At 43.2% G+C, this 19,667-nt stretch overlaps 1 long non-coding RNA gene across 1 annotated transcript in view; it reads left to right on the forward strand.

The window, feature by feature from the left end:
- Positions 1–5,027: 5,027 nt before the first annotated feature.
- LOC138686087 (uncharacterized) overlaps positions 5,028–19,667 on the forward strand; it is a 56,396-nt gene continuing 41,756 nt past the window's right edge. The window contains exons 1-3 of the long non-coding RNA XR_011325411.1: positions 5,028–5,337; positions 7,272–7,405; positions 10,669–11,281. This is a non-coding gene — a long non-coding RNA (uncharacterized lncRNA). The remainder of the gene's footprint in view (positions 5,338–7,271; positions 7,406–10,668; positions 11,282–19,667) is intronic.

Consider the following 19,667-nt stretch of genomic DNA (forward strand, 5'->3'; position numbering starts at 1 on the left):
TTTCAGGGCTTGTTCAGAGTTCACAGCTGGTTTACAGTTTGCCTCTAAAATGAGTCATTATTGAAGCTAGGTGTGAGATTAATTTCTGGTTTTCCTTTTATTGGGAATGGTTTTCAGCTACAATCTTTTCTGAAATTTTGCTGTGTATTAACTCATTCTGTGCTTCCTTCATTTATGTTCAAAGTTTGTTCTTACTGCCATCAGATGTAGGCAGTCCCAATCCCCCTTAGAATTGGAGCCCTTCAGTTACTACATTAATACATTCATAAGGCTTTGTGGCACTTACAAGCCTCCACTGTTTATATACTGGAGAGAGGAGAATGTAGTATCTTAATTTAAATGAAGGATGGTTATGCAAGGAGCAATAGCTTGGTGAGAGGAGGTTTGGAAGGTTACTGGAAATCAGTTAAAAGAATTGGGAAGGAAGCGGATTTGAAGACAGGGTTTTGAGGAACCAGGACTGAACGCTGGTTCATGCATAAGGCTTGGCCTGAGAGAAGGCACAGAATAATGGCAGAAAAGGTGAAGCAGGGAGATTACTGAGAAGTACATTGAATGCACAGACGGACAGTAAGGTATGAGGCAGGCAGGCTAATGCAGATTCTTGAAGATGAAGAAGCTTTAGCAAGTACAGAAGAGAGAAAAAGGCAAAGGAACAATGGGGTAGTCACAGCAAGGGGAAAGAAAAATTTTAGCCTATGTGTTTCTTCACAGTTCAAAGGGTATAGAAGGCCAAAGTCAGTCAAACATGAAAAAAAGTTTTAGAAGAGGAAGAAGAGCAAAACTGTGAGAGCTTAGAGAAGCAGTAATAGGCTGAAGTGAGGAATGCTCTAGGAGACCTCAGGCAACACTGGGCAGGTGGCTACAGGCTTGAGCACAACCCTTGGAAGGGTTTTGTACAGAAAAGCCGTGCTTGAAATCTGAAAAGAATATGGGATAAGGAAGATAAAAGCTCAGATTCATCCTGCCTAATTTCTACCAACAACCCTGTGTCCAGTGATTCCTGTGGACTAGCTGCAGTTCTCCAGAGACCTGTGTGCTGGTAACTTGCTAAACCTTCAGTCGTGTCCTGGAGCAAAGAGAGGCCACTAGTGCATGCAGCACAGGGATAAACGTTTTCATGATGCTGCAAGCAAATATGTCTTGTCAGGTATTGTTTGTATCCCAGAAAGTTCTGGAAAAGCCATTTATAGCAGCAGTCGCTGCTCCAACAAAGCTGTTGCCATAGTACATTTCAGTGGTTCAAAATGATGCATTGTTTGCTTCTATAAAAGAAGATTAAAAGGATGGAGTTCAAGAATAAAACAAAGTGTTAAAAAAATTTACAGTGGCAATGAGGAATCGTTTTATCTATTTTATTTAAAATAACTTCAGTACTCAAAAAAAGAACACAAAGCTAGAAATTACATTAGCTATATAATGTACAAGGTACATTATATTAGCTTTCTGAGTTCCCCCTTATATTTTATTTTCTGAATAACTTTCAGAAGTTATTTCTTTCCTGGTTAAGACTAGCAAAGTCTTCTGACATAAAATTGATAATTTTCTCTCTAAAGAGGTGTTATCAACTTTAAATTTGAGTGCACCGTTAAAATCTTGCAGGTATGCAGTACTGGATCATGACTGTGTCTATACTGGTGTGAATTAATAAACAACAGAGTAAAATACAGAGATGTCTGATAAAGAAGTGCTATGTCCTATATTGTTCTGAAAGACTGGGTAAAAGCCTTGATAGTGCTTCCCCAGCAGAATGAGTACATTTTATGTTGCAAATTTAGCTCTTTGCAGTTAGCTTCTTTCACATAATGCACAACCAACCTTTTAAGGGCCAATCAATTCTTCTCCCAACAATGCTAATGCAAAATGTCATTGATTTTTAGTAGGAAATTGTCTGTTAATAGCGAATCCAAATGTGTGTGTATATGCATGTGTGAGGGTACATACAGACGAGAGAAAGGCCAATCCCAATGTACATGAGTTGCTTCTGTCTGTAGCGTACTGCTCTATTTGTGTACCAGCCTTTGGTATAAAACCAGAAATTCTAGCTACTAAAGGAACAAAAAAAGTAAAAATCCGTCAGGACATGTAGATTGCAGAAGTTTCTGCATATTCACTACCTCTTGAAAAAAACAGTAAATATGTAAGTTCTGTGTTTAGATGGTAAAATCTAATTGGGGGGGAGATAGATTAATTACAAAAACAGTTAGATCAAATCTGGCAACGAACAAGAAATACAGGAAACAAAATGTTCTATCTGCCATCTGAAGAAGAATGCTTCCATGACAGTACTTAAGAATTGCTTAACTCCCATGTTCTTGTACATCTCGGTCATAAACTAATGTTGTCTTTAAAAGTCAGTCAAATATACATTGTTAGCTCCTGAAGGCAGGAACTTCCGTGCCCATTTTTCTGCAACCCAGTGTGAAAAGAGTGTTAGAAATGTAGCTAGTAATTTTGTTTGGAAAAAGTAAACTGATTTCTAGGCCAGTTTAAAACCGGTGAAAGGGCATTACACTGACAAGAGCATTCAGTGGCCAGTGCAGTATCACCAGTTGAGAAGCTGCCCTAATGGAGTCTGAAGGACAGTCCAATCCTTCTCTCCTTGATCAGGATGTTGTAATGTGCTGCCTAAAAAACAGTGATCATTGTAAATTACTGTGCCAACTGGGAGCTGCAGTGTAGTCAAAAGGATTTTAAAAGAAGCAAAGCCCAGATTTATGTAGTCAGTACAGCAGTCACAAGCTAGGGAGTGACAAAGATTTTAATATATTTACCTTTTTATAGAGTCCTAATACAAAGCAAAAGTACATTTCAGAAAGGAGATCTTAAGACAACAAAAATGTGCGCACCGGGGAGCATGTGGCTGGGAGCAGAGGTCATGCAGTTGCACAGAAGTCAAAGTGTGGCTCTGGGGTAGCTGACATCCACTTGCAAGCCATGGACATGACCTACAGTTCCAAACCACTGGCGATCCCAGATGAGACTAGCGTATCCCCATACCCAGCACACTTGATGTCTTAGGGCAAGTCTGTTATCCGAGATCAACCAAACTTAAATTCTACAGAAAGGTACCTGTGATGTGATATACAGGAAAAAAGTGTACCTCAGTGTAACATTCAAGAGGGTAGCCCTTTATTTATTGCAATGTGAAACACTGATAAGACTGTTTTTCCCCATTTACTGGCGCAGCTTTTTGCAAAATTTGTCAGAAGTGAAGATTGTGTTGTGGGGACATGAAAAGCAGTTGATAGATTATTTCTCTGAGTTTAAAAAGTCACCAGCGCTACTTTGTTTCTAGACTGTTAATCACAACCCTAGGCAAGCCAGCTTGTGTAAAATAAAAGTTTTTCTGAAGTCCAGCTCTAAAGACCAGGACTAACTATGCAACAAATTGGTCATCTAATTCATGGGATAAGTTTCCTGCATGATGTGGCAACCTCTGTAGACCCTGGTTGGGTTTTGGGAACAAAGAATCTCAAAAATTACTTTCTGTGCCATGAACATACCCTGTCTCAAATGATCACCAGTGTCTGGGAAATTGTAGTGACCTCTTAGAAGAGAAACTGTTAGTCCATGTTAGACATTATCTAAAATACTTGCTGAGAAAAGAGGGAAGTATCTTGACAATAAATGGAAATTGTCTTTCTCAAAAGTCATCCTGGTTGTTACTCTTGTTTGTCAGACTTTTCCTTCTTTGGATAAGCTACACCTATTAGTTTATGTAGACTGCCATAGCAATATTCTTTCAACAGGTATTTCCTCATCCTGCTTCAAACATCTTGCTAGCATCAAGACTTCTTTGTGATACTGGTACATCTTCCAAAAGTCCTGCCAAGAATAATAAATATGAAGGGAGTCTAAGTTTGGTTGTCCTTTATGCCCTAGTCTATAGACCATGGACTCCCAAAGTTCATCTGTCTGGGAAAATGCCATCAGTGGCAGCAGCTCCTGCTTCTGTGCCAGTCCATGTGCATACATGACAGCATAGGGTCCTCCAGCTTTGTTGGCTCTTCAGTTATTGTAGACAGCTGAAACCTTTTAGTTTGCTAGGCTGTGGATTCAGAGGAGAGTTTCCTGCAGCTACATTTCTCTCACCTCTTCTAACATGATGTGCCAATCTTCGTCTCCACTACCTTTCCCCTCTCTTAGCATGTCTGCTCCCCTTAGTCACAATCCCCAATGCCTTCTTTTCATTCTCCTCCAGCAGAGCTCCAGAGACTTATCCTGACCTCCAAGCTCTCACTCCCTATCCCATTTCACACCCAGCTCCCACAAACTGGAAGCTCAGCTCTGTGTCCTTTGCCACCCCACCTTGTCCTCACACCCATGAAAGGACTGCAAACAGCTACGGATAGCAGTGACACCAGCAATAACAGCATGGACAGGCGCTCACAGGGTGCACTTAAATGCACTGTGGGAGATGTCTCTGCTGTCAGCATCCAACATCAAGTTGTGGTTAGTGCCCACAGTGTGGGAGCCTCTCCTCTAGCCTGTTAGCCTACACCTTGCAAGACTATTGGCTACAGTCTATTTTACTGTGAAGTCTTCACTTGCAAATGTTTGGGTTTCCTAAATATCTGTGAAGAGAGGTGGCCCTAGGACAAAAGACAGTGTGTATTAAACATCTTTTCAATGAACAAACTTTTAAGATAAATGGTTGCACACCTTGGTTTGATTTGCATTTCTCAAGAACTTGGATGTCCTGAGAGATGCTACCTGGAGAAGCAGAATTCTATCAAATAGGGCCGAACTGGGAACACTGAAAACAACAGAAAAGATCTGTGTTTTTCCTGGTAGTCTTCAATTGCGCTTTTCAGCAGTCTATAACTCTGAGAAGATACTGGAATCTGGAATTCGGTTTGTTTCCTTCATGTTTGCGACGTACTCAAGTTTTTCCTCTCCTCCCTAGCTCCTGTTGGCACAATGTTTTCATTGTGATATATGAACAACCAATGTGGGATAATAGTGGAAGATTGGCAAGGAGGATTGTAAACATGCTCAAGTCACTTGCAGCTGGGGTGTAGACAAACACATATATCATACTAATGGTTGTTCAGCCTTGTGTGTTTGACAAGTAGGACGTCTGTGTTTAGATAACATAGGCCTGTGATAGACTTAGAGGCACCCTATCAGACATGCTTGAGATTCCTGCCCTGCTGTGGGAAAGATCAAAGCACAGTGGTAAACTATGCCTGCGCGAATCCCCGATAAACAGGTGAAAACAGCAGTTTCGGTGATCCTTTAGCATGGATTGAGCTCTGCGGCACCTGCGTCCCTGCTTGTGTGCCTCTGCCCGGGTGCTGCTTTGGGGATCCCCCAGCTGGGATCGTTTCGAAGGTAACGAAAATAAATGTACTCTTTGCATTTAATCTGTGGTTGTTCCTGTGTCCTGCCTGTGCCGACTCACACATGTTGGCATAGTCGGCAGGATCCAGGAACAGCCGTGCCCTAGCTAGCAAAAAAGTCAGGGACTGGGGAGGCCATGACGGTGACCCCCTGCATTCCGGGCTGGCCCAGTGCTGAGTGCTGGACCCCCACGGCCACTTTCCTAGCTACACGGGCTCCACCAGAAGCATGGCCTGAAATAGGTGATGGGGCAGTGGTAACCCCCCAGACAATTGAAACAGCTATGTGTGGGTTGCCACGGAAAGTGGCGTGGGAGTCTTCTCGCAAGCTAGCAGGGAGATTGGGATGGTTATTAATTACCTGTCTTAAAGGTCTTGATCTTGAGGTTGTAGCATTACAGAGCAAAATGAGAGAATTGGAAAAGGAAATCAGGACTTTACAAGATGCAAAGGTGATCATACAAGAAATGATTACTACTCAAGCAGAGCGGTGCCATGGGCTGCAAGGTACTGTAGAGCAGTTGGTAGCATGTATTGCTAATAAATGAAGGGACAGATACGGAAGTAAAGTTTTGATTTCCCAAGTTTGTGCTCTCACCGCAAAACCTTCGTGGGATCCCAAGGAATGGGAGGAAATTATCTGGAGTGAATCCTCCGACTCTGAGGTTGAGTTTGAGTTGGATTTAGAAGGCAGGGAGGTGGTAGAAGCACACCCCCCCATACAAGTGAAGGGGCAGCAGGAAAAAACAGATGGGGGAGTGCAGGTCACACATACTTACACCCTGAAAGATTTAAGGGAACTTTTAGAGATTATTAGCAAAAGAGTGGGGAAGGCATACTGGCATGGATTTTGCAAGCTTGGGATAGTGGAGCTGCATCTCTCTATTTATTAATGGGTGAAAAACATTTATTAAGCCTTATAGCTAGTGATGATCAGATACAACAAAGATACGCTCAGTTGCAAAATATCAGAGATCCTGATGGGCAAGATATTATTGCACCTACTCTATATCAATTGTGTGCAGCAGTTTTAATAGCATATGCTGAACCTGTGAAATTAGTGTTGTCCCTCAGAAATTGGTGTACAATGGAGGAGGGTATTAATTTAGTGGGGCAGATGGGGGTGGCTCATGCGTTGATTAAAGGATCCAATCTGGACAGGGTAGCAATAACGAGAAGTATCAAAATGCAGCTTTTGAGAGGAGCACCTGCCTCACTAAAACCATTGATTATACCAGCAGTCACAAATGCTACTGGTAACATAGGCGCCCTAGCGAATACCTTGAGGGTAATTGGGGCTGTAACTTCGGGACCATTTGTGTGGGTGGTGGATAAAGGAAAGCTGGCAAAACCGAAAGGCGTTACAGCATAGGTGATGAGGAAACAAATGTGGAATGATCTTTTACAAGCCAGTGTCCCACGATTCAGAAATAAATGGGATCACAACATCAGAAATGTTTCGCCGATGACAAAAATTAGTGCCTATGCCAAAAAGCCTGCTGACCCCGGCCCTGCCGCCCACTCCGCGCCCACCCTCCGCCCCACCTGCCACCTCAAGGCAAGGCACTACGTGGCAAATGCCAAAACAGCAGAAACGAAGGTTTGGCAGGTCCCCCAAAATTGCTGCCATGGTAGCCTCTTACAGCGCAGGGGACCAACGCCCCTATGTTCCTTTAACCATGAAATGGTGGTCTCGGAGGATTTTACATGTGTTAGTTCTAGTGGACACTGGAGCTGAAGTTACTGTATTACATAGTAATATTAACAATAAAGAAGCCACATCACAGATCTGTGGATTAGGGGGAAATCCAACCCCTGCCCTCTGAGCTAAGGTTATCTTAACAATAGGAAATGCCACTCCATTTACCATGACAGTGTTAATTGCCGCAATTAAATAATATATTTTGGGTATTGATGTGTTGGCAGGGCGAAGAGTTGAAGCTTTAAAAGGTCACTTCTGCTTCAGAACTTCTCAAGCGGGATTCACTATTCAATCTACAACCACCTTGCGTGGATTCCTGAAGTGGGATCCTGTTGTGGTGCCCGTGCCTGCCAAGGCGGTAACTGTAAAACAATCTTGTATCCCACGGTGGGGGGAGGAAATTACTCAAACAATTCAGGCACTTCAACAAGTGGGAATTGTTAAGGAAACCATGACTGCTTTTAATAATCCCTATTTGGCCTGTTCGAAAACCAGACGGCACTTGGAGAATGACTGTAGACTGTATAGAGAATTGAATAAAGTCACCCCCCCACTTGCAGTTACGGTACCAGACATGGTTACTTCTATAGAAAAAATTAGCAAGAATTTACAATGCTGGATGGTGGTGATAGATCTTGCTAATGATTTCTTTTCGATAGCCATTGCTTTAGAACACCAAAACCAGTCCTTTACCTGGCAACAAAAGCAATATATTTTCCAAGTATTGCCTCAGGGATACAAATACAGTCCCTCCATTTGCTGCCAAATGATAGCAGCTGATGTAGCACTATGGCCAGGTACCGCTACTGTTTAGCATTATATTGATGATCTATTGATTATGACAGAGTCACAACAAGAAATTGAAGTAGCTGCCGAATTGCTGAAAGGGCATTTACATGACTGAGGCTGGGCAATTAATCCAAAGAAAATACAGGGCCCTAGTACTACTGTACCATTTTGGGGAATAGTTTGGCATGGACAGATTAGACAAAAACCACATAACGTACAGCAAACAGTCCAGCGATTTCCTGTACCAACCACAGTGAAACAGCCACAGACTTTCTTGGGACTTTCAGGGTATTGGAGAACTTCTATCCCACATCTGGCAGCATTAATGCGCCCTCTGCAGACGCTAACTAGGAAGAAGATTGTTTGGCAGTGGACCAAGCAACAAGAAGCTGCCTTTGATGCCTGCAAAAACACTTTGATTGAGCACGTGCCATTATACACTCCTAGGCGAGGATATACTTTTGAATTAGAAGTAACGATTCTAGATGATATAGTCTTGTGGGGATTGTGGCAGATGACTGGGTTGAAAAATCAGAAAGAACCTGTAGGATTTTGGTCCAAGACATTACAAGGTACATTATATCCCAATGGAAAAAAAAAATTAGCTGTAGTTTGGGCACTACAAGAAGCTGAAAGAATCACAGGCCAAGATAGCATGACGGTACTCACACCCATACCTATTCATGGGTGGGTTACTGCTGATATCGTCAGGGCCCATGCAGGGGTAGCTCAGGCAGCCCCACCTTGGAAATGGAAACATTATTTACAGCTGTCCTGGTTTCGGCTGGGATAGAGTTAATTTTCTTTCCAGTAGCTGGGGTTAAACCACAACAACAGCAATGATTCCTACCAGGAAAACCACATGTAACCACTTGACGCCACTTTTCTAGGAACTGTGTCATTCAATTGTATGCCCACACCAGGGGAAACTCCTCCCATTGGAGATATCCCTACATCTCCTGTGGAGGAGGCCCCCCCCTTATGACGAGTTAATAGAAGAGCACAAAAAAGATGTCTGGTTCATCGATGGAAGTGCAACATACACGGCAAATGGACAAAGACAATGGAGAGTAGTTGCATGTTCTCCGGTTCCAGGAATTATATTATGGTAAAAAAGTGCACAGGCATCTAGTCACTGGGCTGAATTGATTGCAGCATCTCTTGCCACCCTGGAAGCGAAGGCACATTGCTTATACACTAAACAGTTGGGTAGTATACAAAAGCCTCACAACATGGTTACCACACTGGGCCCAAGAGAATTGGCATGTACAAAAATACCCTATATGGGGGGGGCAGATATGTGGCAACAAATTTAGCAATATGTACAAAGGTATCCTTTAAAAGTAAGGCATATCTCAGCTCATCAAAAAGATGATTCGCTTGAGTCACAAAATAATAGGGAAGTAGATACGACCTCTGCCAAAGTACATGCTCAAGCTATAAATGCACATATAGCTTGTGGACATCAATCAGCTCATACTGCATGCGCAAGAGACATATTGCTCACAATCAAATACCTCTGCCATTACATAGTTATAAAGCATGTGCACATAATTGTACTAGTTGTGCACAGCTACATTTAAGGGTATTATATAGGCCATGGGAAAAGATAAAATGGGGTCAGTGGGCCTTGCATACCTGGGAGGTTGATTACATGGGTCCCCTGTCCCCGTTGAGGGGGTGGCGGTATGTATTCACTGCTGTGGATAGAGTGTCAGGACTGTTTTTTGCTAAACTCACCAAATATGCTGATCAACATAGCACAACTGAAGCATTAGAACAACTCATTCATCACTGTGGACCTCCTCACCAAGTACAAAGTGACCAAGGAACACACTTTAGTGGACATAATGTCCAAGATTGTGCTCAAGGGCTGGGGACAGATTGGATATTCTACATTGCCTACCATCCACAATGTAATGGCTTGATTGAAAGAATGAATGGGATGTTGAAGAAACAATTAAAAAAGCTAACCAGTACTAAAACTTTACAACATTGGAGTTCACATCTTACTAAGGCAAATTTTTTGTTAAACTGACAGAATATTCATGATCAAACAACCTATGATCATATTACAACACCTCCAGTACAACACGAAGTTAGGACTGAAATTCTTCCAGATGGTATCTCTCCCAAAATACTAACTACAGGGGAAACTGAATTGTTTACACTGATGGATTGCATGGTGGGACCGTGCCCTATTACTCTAGACGTGAAGATTCATATAATAACCCCTGAGAATGCCATATGGTTCTGTACCCCAACTTCTCCTCTTATTTTACATTCTCTGTTGATATCAGATTCTCGAGTTCTTGTATTTCAGGTATCTTTGATGAATACCTGTGCCTTATCTAGAGGAGATAGCATTGGAATGGTGTTATTGGTGTCACAAACCCAACATCGAATTGAACTTCAATCTAAAAAGCGCAAGGCATAGTTCTTCAGTCTGTGTGGGCAATTACCCCACATCAAGTTATCAAACCTGGAGTAGCATTAGCTGAAGGAGCTAGAGCAATGGCATACGTATTGCTGGAAGGAGATCACATTCCTGTTTTTCTCCCTTATCACAGGTTGGCTTGTCTTGTTGTAGTCTTGTACTACAAGCACATGCCCTGGATACAATTTCACGAGATCAACATGTAAATACTTGGACTTGGTTGGCCTCTACTTTAACTAACTCATCTGCCTTTTGTATTGAGGGAGGATTAACAGCTGCAGATCTTTTGACAATGTGCCTCACTGGCGTGCCAACCCCAGTAGCTGTATTACAGGATTATACTATGCTAAGTGCTTTTGATATTGATGTTCCTCATTGTTATTTTTTCTGAGTAGGTGATGGCTGTATGCCAAGGAACATTACAGGATTGATTGGTGGTGGACTATCTCCTTCTTCGACACCATAAATGCTGCTCTGATTTTGAAGGCATGTGTTGCTTCAACCCAGCTGATGAATCAGCCAGTGTAAAGGATGACATTCAACATCCCAGGACTTAATGCATCAAATGAAACAATCTACAGGTGGTGCCTGGCTAGCTGAGTGGTTTAATTCCCTGACAGGAATTGTGGGGCACCTGATTCAAAGCATTAATGTAGGGTTATGTTTACTCCTTTTTCTATACGTGTTTATTATGTGCCTCTGTAAATTACCCTGCCCTACACCCCGCAAGCCCAAATGGACAGCTCCAGCTTTGCCAGCCCCAGCAGAGATGGTCCCTTGAGCAAGGGGGTGGAATGTGGGATAATAAGAGAAGATTGGCGAGGAGGACAATAAACATGCTCAAGCGACCTGCAGCTGGGGTGTAGAAAAATAAATGTATCACACTAATTGTATGGTGAAAACAGCAGGTTTGGCAATCCTCTAGCATGGACTGAGCTCAGCAGTGCCTGCGTCCCCACTTGTGTGCCTCTGCCTGGGTGCTGCTTCAGGGATCCCCCGGTTGGCAAGGTAAGGAAAATAAATTCACTCTTTGCATTTCATCTGTGGTTTTGTGGTTGTTCCCGTGTCCTGCCTGTGCTGACTCACACAACCAAGTAGGGAAAATGTGTGATTAGAGAAAGTAATATATAATCTGATGTGATATAATCTACATAAATTGTGGCCTTTGTAAGGAAAGAAAAGAAAAATGTGGGGGTTTTGCATAAGAATCACCCCAGTGAATGCCTATGGTAAGAGGGTAATGACTTTTGCTGTATTACAGGCTAACTCAGACCAGGTTTTGGCTCTAGGCAGTGCATGGTTTTGTTGGTGAAAATGAAAACTCAGCTCCCTAATGCAGGAAAGTAGGTACTAGTTTACTAACTTTATTATTCTGGAGATTCCCTTTGGATTATAGGGACACAAACCATTTGGCAGCACCTCACAAATTAATCCACACCTGGCAGACACACTCATTTCTGCTCTTTCTTCAGTGAAGATACCCAATTCCCACAGATTAATTTCATCACCCTGGTGTTTGAGTGGCTTTAACAGGAGACTGCAAAGGTGGACACAGAGTGGATGTGCACTTACTGGGGCACACTCTCTGTTCTCATCCCTTCAGAAGACCAGATAAGTAAAACCAGCTCAATGGCATGTAAAAAATCAAGCAGATCAGCTAAAGAGTATGGAGTTTAAGAAAGCATCTATATTGGTGTCTTGTTCGAAGGCTGCATTTGCTCATTTAATTCTGTACAGAGGACAGTAATACCACAAATAAATCTAATATAACTTCATTGTTCTGCCATAGTTCTCTGGGCAACAAAGTATGAATGCCTGTTTTTCTGTACCTTCACGTCTTGTTGGATTCTCTGCTGCATCACACAGTGCATGCTGCCATAACATGCTCATCGTATTTATGCAGTCTTTCTTCTATGTGGATTTTCTTAGTGTCTTACAAGAGGTGAATACTTACAGTCTTTCCATTAGTGAGGTCACTATTATGGTCACTTTCCTTGAAACTTGAGTGTCCATGAAACTGAAAGAAATTTTATATTTTTTAAATTATTTAATTTCATACAGATTCCACAAGAGAGGCCATAACAGGGTGGAAAAGCCAGTAGGAGGAGAAGAAAAGATTCTGAGATCCCATGCAACATAATCATATTACATTAGACTAGTTTCCTGAGGAAACCTTGCTACCCAGCACACCTTTTCACCTCAGCTATGAAGTAGGCTCCTAGCAATGTAACCAAAGGGAGTATGTCTGATGGATCACTACTGGTCCTGAATGTTGTTTGTTTTGTAGCAAGCCTGTTAAGGAACGGGGGAAGGTCCCTGTGGGCCAAGCACTTTACAGACCTGATGAAAAGAATGTTCCTGTCCCCAGAAGGTGTTTATTCATCTCAGTTGTCTTCTCTTTGAGGACTGGAAAGAGTTAAATTTACTCACAGGTGGGCACAAGAAATGGCCACAGCTGCCTGTGGGATTGGAAAGGCTAGGCCAGGTGGTAGCAGCTAAGTAATTCTCACGGAAGTCAAAAGCAGCACGCATCTAATTGAAACTAGCCAGACTACCCAAGAAAATTCAATTTTGGCTGCATAATGATTGCTTAAGGGTTCTTTTAAATCCTGGGAACTCCCTGATTGCTCTGCAAAAAACAGGCTACAGGTGAAATCTTATTACAAGTTAAAGTTAGTTTTGGTGTGAGCTTTGAAAAGCTCAGCGAAGGTGGCAGTTGCATCTGAAGACATCTGTAATGCTGAACCTTGCTTTCCCATGGCTCATCAGGTGCTGTTTGTTACAGGTATTTTTAAGTGCACAGTGTTGAATTATGTTACGATATTTGTTGCTGTTTTATTGACTGTGACCCAGAACAGAAGTCATTTATTCTGTTGGAAGGATCCTTGCCTTCCTAATGCCCTGTCAGGGAAAATTTGTTGTTCAGGGAGCTATAACAAAGCTGAAGAAAGACCTTGTACAGTATGGAAAACAGCTGAGGAAATCCTCTCAAAATAGTTGTGATAAGTAGCTTCAATGTAGGTCAAATGTTCAAGTTGCTTTAAATAGTAACTGTCCTGTTGATGTTTGTTCTTCAGTACAAATTGCATTTAATCTGAAGTTATAACTTTGAGTGGTGTGAGCAGTGGAACCAGAGGATGCAATACTTAAAGGCCCTCAAGAGGAAGAAATTGGAAAGTAGGTTTAGAAGGAGCTGTGTTGAACACTTCTGGTGAGCAGGGCGTGGCTTTAAAGCCTTCTCTTTCTGATCTTGTCCTTAAGCTGGCTGCTGAAAGGACTACTACTACTACCTGTTAGCTTCTGTGCCCTTGATTCAACCAACAGCTAGATTAAGGGTGCCCTGGCTGTCAGCTGTATGGAGGCTGTGGATTAAAATTGCACAGCAGTAAGTGTTTGCTAATTACCAGACTCTCCGCAAGACAGGCTCCCTGCCCTCTCCAAAGCCAGACCTGTGAATCTGCCAGTGGATTGCTGCAGTTCTGTGAATTAAGGTAAAGAAAGTCAGTGCTGGTAGATCCTTGTGGCTGTACAGCAAACTTAATGATTCAGCAGGTACTGGGTGACCCTTTCTAGGAAACTGTTGGGGTGTCCAAGCTCTCCCTTTGGTGTTGGCACTCCTGGTCTCCTACATACACATTACTCACCTTTTGCTGTCTATAAGCCTTGTACCTCCTCGCGCTGTTACCTCGTTAGGGTACCTGCTGGTCACAGACACCCCCGAGGAAGGTGTGCCAGTAGGGTACGTGGGAGCAAACGCTGATGGGGCTTGGGGGCCGCCTGCCCCTCTGCACAGAGCGCTTAGGGAGGGAAACTGAGACAAAAACTAGCAAGTGCTAGTCTACTTGGAGCAAAATATCTGGTATTAAATATTTACAACTATGTTGATTTACCAGATGCTTAATGGTTCAATACAGCACTATTGAACTGTCACTTGGGTTTTTGGATGAAGCTGCTGCTTGGTCCAGCACTCTGGTCTTGCACCCCTAGAGGTCCTGGGTGGGTTTGGAGGTTTGTTCTCATTTCTAGGAACTTGAAGCATGTGGGAAAACATCTGATGGCCTCAGTCGGAAGCCACGTTTGGGGGGGCAGGGATGAGGATGGAAGTCCTTGTACCGTTAAGGGCAGCTGATTGCTTATCAGCCCAGGTGCCAGTCATTATTTAGCCACCTGGCAGTTGTTTTGCTGCTTGGGGCACATGTGAGAGGAAAGGGATCTTCACTGCAACTGTCACAGACTGGGGGGGAGACTACTGTGGGCTGAGAAAATGGATTAATTGGGGGCTGGAGGGGGAGTGGAGAGGTGAAGACAGCAACCACCAACCCTACGTTGCCATCTTGACCACCTCTTCCCGCCCCGCTGCTCCTGGCTTCTATAGGCTGTCAGTGCCAGGCTGGCTTGCTATTGGCTGCTTGGTGAGGTGGGGCGGAGCCATGCCTCTTCTGCCAGGTGGGGCAGGGCGGTGGCAGAGCCAGGTCGGGCAGCCGTGAAATCCAGCCTCTCCTTCAGAGCAGCTGCTAGGGGTGGTGATGTCCCGTTTCCCCAGACAAGCTGAGTCTTTGAGAAAGTGGGAACCTCATCTCGGTGTCTGCACTGTTGAAACGTGATGGCAAGTGACCTAGCGGAGAGGAGGCCTTTCGGCGGTCTCCTGGGAACTGGGAGGTGCGCACAGCGCACCTTGTGCCAGGGAAGCAGGCTGTCATAACGAAAATTTGCTTTCAGCTTTTCAAAAATCAGTATAATCACACTAAATACAAGCCATTCTGGAAATATTTTTTATCTTCTAACAAAGCTAGAGAACTACATTTACTGGAAATTAATACACTTGGTGTAAGTACTTTGTGACACAAGTAAAACTGGAAATCTGTTAATAAATAAAACTGGTCAAACCAAAATCATAAATGTCTTTGACAACTGTGTGGTTAGCTGGCTGGGGAAGGCTGCTTGGAAGGAATCCAGATAGCTGCCAAAATACTTGTATTGTTTCATAGGTCTAAAAGGAGGTGATAATTTTTTTTGAGGTGATGTTAGCTAAAGAGAGTGAGCTGTTCATGTGGAGCCCTTGGATACGGTATCCAGGCATACTTCATGCTTATAGTACACCTTGCCTGTTATCTCTAAAATCTCTGTTATATATTATATTTAAAACAATGTATGCATAAGCTAGATAAAGAATACTAGATTAGAAAATAAGCCCTCTGACTTACAGGATAACTTGCAAAGCATAAAATGCAATATCAAACAGCAGTTCTTTCCTTGCGCTCTAGTTTATATCAGGTCGTGTTTTTGGGAAAAGAAAGTAGAATGTACTCAGTGCCTGGTTTATAGAGAGTCTACCATAACCACTGGCACACAGGTCTAGATGTTACCGGTGTGTTAACTTGCTACTTTTGTAATAAAAATTTGCTCTGAGGGTCTGAAACTTGATTATTTTATTTTGTTTCCGATGGAGATCTTATGAGATGACAGGCTGAGACCACTCGGCCTGTCCTCCTTTTGGGTGGGAGTGGCAGGACCAGGGCTGCAGAAGGGGAGCACAGAAGCACGGGAGATGTGCAGGACCTTGGGGTGGAGTGTGGCGCTGCTCAGGCCTGTTGGTGTCAATGCCTAAGGACCGTCTCACCTGTCTTGGGTCAGGGACACCATGCTAGTTGCTTGTGTAGCACTGTGCTCGTTCTCCAGTTGATGATTTCTGGTAATGCTTTGGAAAAGGGCTGCTGTGAAGGTCTCAAAATTGTGCTAGACAGGAGCGTACTTACTTTGCTTCTTCTGTCTCCATGCCAATGTACTCTGTTTGCTTTGATCTTCCTGCTGGAGCTGAACACTGTAAGCGTTGTGGTAATGGATCTGCATTTTTTTCTTTTTCCTTCCATTGCATACAACAGAAGTGTTTTCTTGTATCTGATGACCACAATCTTTTCTTGCTGTGTGAATTACACTAGAAACTAGCCATTTATAGACACGTTTAGGTTCTGCATCTCTACAGAGGAAAACTACTTGCAGTAAGGTGGGTGAGTATTAATTGAAGATAGGGTTTATAAGCAAGCTGATATACTTCAAGTTGATTTTTGTGTCTAAAACATAGATGTACAGTCTTTCTGAAGAAACTTGAGGCCATACTAACATCTGAGAGTGGTGTCAACTGCATGTTTTCCTAAGTGGAAGAAAAAGAGGAAGGACAAATTCTACAGAACTGAAAAACATACTGAGATTTTAATGGCTGTGCTTAAATAATTTGGCGTGTTGTAGGCTACACAGGCAGTGAGATGTGTTTGTAGGAATATGCTTGAATTTGTCTGTTTAACCTGTAGTGGAAGCTGGTTTCACGCAAAGCACTTCAAAATGAAAAACAGATATTCCAGATTATGAGTAAAAAATAACACATGATACTTAGTTTTGCTCTGTATGGCTGTGGGTCAGGCTGTAGATTTAGTTTCCCTTTCTGTGTTGCCTTTTATATAGCTGGCATAAAAGTAGAATTAAACTAAAGGAGAGAGAAGTGAAGAATGCGAATTAAGGGAAGGGAAAACAGGTTTGTAAAAGGCTTGTTTTTTGATGGGTATGTTCTTATTTATTCATTGTGAACTGCATTCTTCTGCATACTCCTTTCTCTTCAGAGTGCTTCATGGGGTAGGGCAGTAAGAGCATGGCTCCGCTGCCTGTGCTCTGTGCATGAAAGTCCACTAAAGAAATTCAGTTCATTTGCACTCAAAGAACTAAAAAGCAGGCGTTCAGTTCTCTTAGTTTGAACCTGGGGGAAAAAAACCCCAACAAACCAAACAAATCCAGTAGGAAATAGTTAGTGACCCACTACGCTGTCTGGACACTCACAAGTCTGTGTGACCAGATGGGATCCATCCAAGATTACTGAGGGACCTGGCAGAGGTCCTTGCCAAGCCACTCTCCATCATTTCTCAGCAATCCTGGTCAACAGGGGAGGTCCCAGATGACTGGAGGCTTGCCAATGTGATGCCCATTTACAAGAAGGGTCAGAGGGAGGATCCGGGGAACTACAAGCCTGTCAGCTTGACCTCGGTACCAGGGAAGATTATGGAACAGTTCATCTTGAGTGTGCTCACGTGGCATGTGCAGGACAAGCAGGGGATCAGGCCCAGTCAGCATGGGTTCATGAAAGGCAGGTCCTGCTTGACCAACCTGATCTCCTTCTGTGACCAGGTGACCCGCCTAGTGGATGAGGGGAAGGCTCTGGGTGTTGTCTACCTGGACTTCAGTAAGGCCTTTGACACTGTCTCTCATGGCATAGTCCTTGAGAAGCTGGTGTCTCATGACTTAGAGAAGTGTACTCTTCACTGGGTGAAAAACTGGTTGGATGGACGAGCCCAGAGGGTTGTGGTGAATGGAGTTAAATCCAGTTGGCGGCTGGTCGCAAGTGGTGTTCCCCAGGGCTCAGTATTGGGGCCAGTTCTGTTTAATATCTGTATCAATGATTTGCATGAGGGGATTGAGTGCATCCTCAGCAAGTTTGCAGATGACACAAGTTGGGAGGGAGGATTGATCTGCTTGAGGGTAGGAAGACTCTACAGAGGGATCTGGACAGGCTGGATCGATGGGCCGAGGCCAATTGTATGAGGTTCAACAAGTCCAAGTGCTGGGTCCTGCGCTTGGGTCACAACAACCCCATGCAACGCTACGGGCTTGGGGAAGAGTGGCTGGAAAGCTGCCTGGCGGAAAAAGACCTGGGGGTGCTGGTTGACAGCCGGCTGAATATGAGCCAGCAGTGTGCCCAGGTGGCCAAGAAGGCCAACGACATCCTGGCCTGTATCAGAAATAGTGTGGCCAGCAGGAGCAGGGAGGTGATTGTTCCCCTGTACTCGGCACTGGTGAGGCCGCACCTTGAATGCTGTGTTCAGTTTTGGGCCCCTCACTACAGGAAAGACAGTGAGGTGCTGGAGCGTGTCCAGAGAAGGGCAACCAAGTTGGTGAGGGGCCTGGAGCACAAGTCTTATGAGGAGTGGCTGAGGGAGCTGATGCTGTTTAGTGTGGAGAAGAGGAGGCTGAGGGGAGACCTTATCGCTCTCTACAACTACCTGAAGGGGAGTTGTAGTGAGGTGGGTGCTGGTCTCTTCTGTCAGGTGGCTGGAGATAGGACGAGAGGAAATGGCCTCAAGTTGAGGCAAGGGAGATTTAGGTTGGATATTAGGAAAAATTTTTTTACTGAGAGGGTTGTCAGACATTGGAATAGGCTGACCCAGGAAGTAGTTGAGTCACCATCCCTGGAGGTATTCAAAAAGCGCGTAGACAAGGCACTTCAGAACATGGTTTAATGGGCATGGTTGATGGTTGGACTCGATGATCTTGAAGGTCTTTTCCAACCTAAATGATTCTATGAAACCAAAACACCCTACAATATAAAAGTTAGACCTTGAATCCTATGAATGGGCTTGACATGATTGGAAAGGATTACCTGTACATGTTCTTCTGCTTCAAAGTACTTATTTTGTCACAGATGGAAATATCTGAAAAGTTATAAGATAAGCATTCAAGAAAAAAAATAACAGCCTGACTTTGTAGGAACGAATGAATATGGAAGGGGCTGGAGAATATAACATGATATTAATGGCATGACTTTTTTGAAATTCTGAGTACTAAAGTCTTGATTGCTGCTTCTTCCTTATATTTATTTTCTGACAACAAACTCTCCTAGACATTACATTTTTGTGAATAGTCAGAAGTAAAACTACTGCTGGAGCCAAAGTCATAGACAAGTTTGATTTTCACACCCTCAACAAATGGCATTTTTTTTTTTTTACTTAACATTTTAATGGGAAGCTTATGAAAGTGCAAATGTAGAGTTACACTGCTGTCAGTCTAGTCAAGTATCCAAGAGTTTTTAACGAGAGTTTTCAATGAGTTTTTGCAGTTTTCACGGACATCTATGCTTCTGTGGCATTGATTTATTAGCTGTACCCAGCCTTGCTAGCTATACCATTGCAACGGTATGCTGTGTTTATTACAGAGGACACTTCCCTTATGCTCCACACTCGCATGCCTTTCCTGTTCTGCAGAAGACCTGGTTATGCAAATGATGAAAAGAACTACTGTGTAACAATAGTCATGGCATAACATGATTATTTACTAACAATTAAACTGAAATTAATAAATTCCATAACTAAAAATTCCTGTTTCACTTACAGAGGGTTTTTGAGAGAGCAGTCAGTATTTGCCATAAGCATTTAGGTCATTCTTATTTGATGTTTTTGTGCAATTTCCTCCTTAAAAGGTTGTAAAAAAAAAAAAAAAAAAAAAAAAAGAAATTACACTCCTAGCCAGAGTAAGACTGCTGGCTCAACTTCCCAGATAGATAGATAAAACTTATATTTGTAAGAGCTGTTTTACTACTAGGGCATATGTAGTTCATGCTAGTTGAGTTTGTACT

The sequence above is a fragment of the Haliaeetus albicilla genome, chromosome 7, assembly GCF_947461875.1.
Source record: "Haliaeetus albicilla chromosome 7, bHalAlb1.1, whole genome shotgun sequence".
In the NCBI taxonomy this organism is placed as follows: domain Eukaryota; kingdom Metazoa; phylum Chordata; class Aves; order Accipitriformes; family Accipitridae; genus Haliaeetus; species Haliaeetus albicilla.